General features: G+C 46.0%; 8 non-coding genes across 8 annotated transcripts; all 8 read left to right on the top strand.

Moving 5' to 3' along the window:
• Positions 1-118: 118 nt before the first annotated feature.
• On the top strand, positions 119-237 carry LOC133426951 (5S ribosomal RNA). Its single transcript, XR_009772230.1, has one exon. It is a non-coding gene; the product is annotated as a 5S ribosomal RNA (ribosomal RNA).
• A 199-nt stretch (positions 238-436) lies between these two features.
• On the top strand, positions 437-555 carry LOC133426371 (5S ribosomal RNA). Its single transcript, XR_009771700.1, has one exon. It is a non-coding gene; the product is annotated as a 5S ribosomal RNA (ribosomal RNA).
• A 199-nt stretch (positions 556-754) lies between these two features.
• LOC133426486 (5S ribosomal RNA) lies at positions 755-873 on the top strand. The gene has a single exon (XR_009771806.1). It is a non-coding gene; the product is annotated as a 5S ribosomal RNA (ribosomal RNA).
• A 217-nt stretch (positions 874-1,090) lies between these two features.
• Positions 1,091-1,209, top strand: LOC133426474 (5S ribosomal RNA). The gene has a single exon (XR_009771797.1). It is a non-coding gene; the product is annotated as a 5S ribosomal RNA (ribosomal RNA).
• Positions 1,210-1,408: 199 nt separating this feature from the next.
• Positions 1,409-1,527, top strand: LOC133426759 (5S ribosomal RNA). Its single transcript, XR_009772047.1, has one exon. It is a non-coding gene; the product is annotated as a 5S ribosomal RNA (ribosomal RNA).
• Positions 1,528-1,744: 217 nt separating this feature from the next.
• LOC133427013 (5S ribosomal RNA) lies at positions 1,745-1,863 on the top strand. The gene has a single exon (XR_009772288.1). It is a non-coding gene; the product is annotated as a 5S ribosomal RNA (ribosomal RNA).
• Positions 1,864-2,062: 199 nt separating this feature from the next.
• LOC133426962 (5S ribosomal RNA) lies at positions 2,063-2,181 on the top strand. Its single transcript, XR_009772240.1, has one exon. It is a non-coding gene; the product is annotated as a 5S ribosomal RNA (ribosomal RNA).
• Positions 2,182-2,381: 200 nt separating this feature from the next.
• LOC133426794 (5S ribosomal RNA) lies at positions 2,382-2,500 on the top strand. The gene has a single exon (XR_009772081.1). It is a non-coding gene; the product is annotated as a 5S ribosomal RNA (ribosomal RNA).

Here is a 2,500-nt window from a genome sequence, read left to right as displayed (position 1 = left end):
GGGTTTTGCACATGGTTAAGGCGCTTTAACTCCAACAAATAAAACCAACAAATCAATGACTTATATTCTATGACTTATCTTCAACTCCATATAAGAGGTATTTCAAGCAGGAGCTTCTGCTTACGGCCATACCAGCCTGGATGCGCCCAATCTCGTCTGATCTCGGAAGCTAAGCAGGGTCGGGCCTGGTTAGTACTTGGATGGGAGACCGCCTGGGAATACCAGGTGCTGTAAGCATTTTCAACCAGCAGAGAGCGCTCTCGCTTAATCTACCCACACATATTTCAACGTGGTAACAGCGACAGCTCACGTCCTAAAGTGTTTTGCACATGGTTAAGGCGCTTTAACTCCAACAAATAAAACCAACAAATCAATGACTTATATTCTATGACTTATCTTCAACTCCATATAAGAGGTATTTCAAGCAGGAGCTTCTGCTTACGGCCATACCAGCCTGGATGCGCCCAATCTCGTCTGATCTCGGAAGCTAAGCAGGGTCGGGCCTGGTTAGTACTTGAATGGGAGACCGCCTGGGAATACCAGGTGCTGTAAGTTTTTTCAACCAGCAGAGAGCGCTCTCGCTTAATCTACCCACACATATTTCAACGTGGTAAAAGCGACAGCTCACGTCCTGAAGTGTTTTGCACATGGTTAAGGCACTTTAACTCCAACAAATAAAACCAACAAATCTATGACCTATATTCTATGACTTATCTTCAACTCCATATAAGAGGTATTTCAAGCTGCAGCTTCTGCTTACGGCCATACCAGCCTGGATGCGCCCGATCTCGTCTGATCTCGGAAGCTAAGCAGGGTCGGGCCTGGTTAGTACTTGGATGGGAGACCGCCTGGGAATACCAGGTGCTGTAAGCTTTTTCAACCAGCAGAGAACCCTCTAGCTTAATCTACCCACACATATTTCAACGTGGTAACAGCGACAGCTCACGTCCTAAAGTGTTTTGCACATGGTTAAGGCACTTTAACTCCAACAAATAAGCGCTTCTAAATTATTATCACCAACAAATCAATGACTTGTATTATATGACTTATCTTCAACTCCATATAAGAAGTATTTCAAGCTGCAGCTTCAGCTTACGGCCATACCAGCCTGGATGCGCCCGATCTCGTCTGATCTCGGAAGCTAAGCAGGGTCGGGCCTGGTTAGTACTTGGATGGGAGACCGCCTGGGAATACCAGGTGCTGTAAGCTTTTTCAACCAGCAGAGAGTGCTCTCGCTTAATCTACCCACACATATTTCAACGTGGTAACAGCGACAGCTCACGTCCTAAAGAGTTTTGCACATGGTTAAGGCACTTTAACTCCAACAAATAAAACCAACAAATCAATGACTTATATTCTATGACTTATCTTCAACTCCATATAAGAGGTATTTCAAGCTGCAGCTTCTGCTTACGGCCATACCAGCCTGGATGCGCCCGATCTCGTCTGATCTCGGGAGCTAAGCAGGGTCGGGCCTGGTTAGTACTTGGATGGGAGACCGCCTGGGAATACCAGGTGCTGTAAGCTTTTTCAACCAGCAGAGAACGCTCTCGCTTAATCTACCCACACATATTTCAACGTGGTAACAGCGACAGCTCACGTCCTAAAGTGTTTTGCACATAGTTAAGTAACCTTAACTCCAACAAATAAGCGCTTCTAAATTATTATCACCAACAAATCAATGACATATATTCTATGACTTATCTTCAACTCCATATAAGAAGTATTTCAAGCTGCAGCTTCTGCTTACGGCCATACCAGCCTGGATGCGCCTGATCTCGTCTGATCTCGGAAGCTAAGCAGGGTCGGGCCTGGTTAGTACTTGGATGGGAGACTGCCTGGGAGTACCAGGTGCTGTAAGCTTTTTCAACCAGCAGAGAACGCTCTCGCTTAATCTAGCCACACATATTTCAACGTGGTAACAGCGACAGTTCACGTCCTAAAGTGTTTTGCACATGGTTAAGGCACTTTAACTCCAACAAATAAAACCAACAGATCAATGACTTATATTCTATGACTTATCTTCAACTCCATATAAGAGGTATTTCAGGCTGCAGCTTCTGCTTACGGCCACACCAGCCTGGATGCGCCCGGTCTCGTCTGATCTCGGAAGCTAAGCAGGGTCGGGCCTGGTTAGTACTTTGATGGGAGACCGCCTGGGAATACCAGGTGCTGTAAGCTTTTTCAACCTGCAGTAGAGCGCTCTCGCTTAATCTACCCACACATATTTCAACTTGGTAACAGCGACAGCTCACGTCCTAAAGTGTTTTGCACATGGTTAAGGCACTTTAACTCCGACAAATAAAACCAACAAATCAATGACTTATATTCTATGACTTATCTTCAACTCCATATAAGAGGTATTTCAAGCTACAGCTTCTGCTTACGGCCATACCAGCCTGGATGCGCCCGATCTCGTCTGATCTCGGAAGCTAAGCAGGGTCGGGCCTGGTTAGTACTTGGATGGGAGACCGCCTGGGAATAGCAGGTGCTGTAAGCT

This window comes from Cololabis saira, unplaced genomic scaffold (genome assembly GCF_033807715.1).
Source record: "Cololabis saira isolate AMF1-May2022 unplaced genomic scaffold, fColSai1.1 scf026, whole genome shotgun sequence".
In the NCBI taxonomy this organism is placed as follows: domain Eukaryota; kingdom Metazoa; phylum Chordata; class Actinopteri; order Beloniformes; family Belonidae; genus Cololabis; species Cololabis saira.
This window is presented reverse-complemented; position numbering and strand designations above follow the sequence as displayed.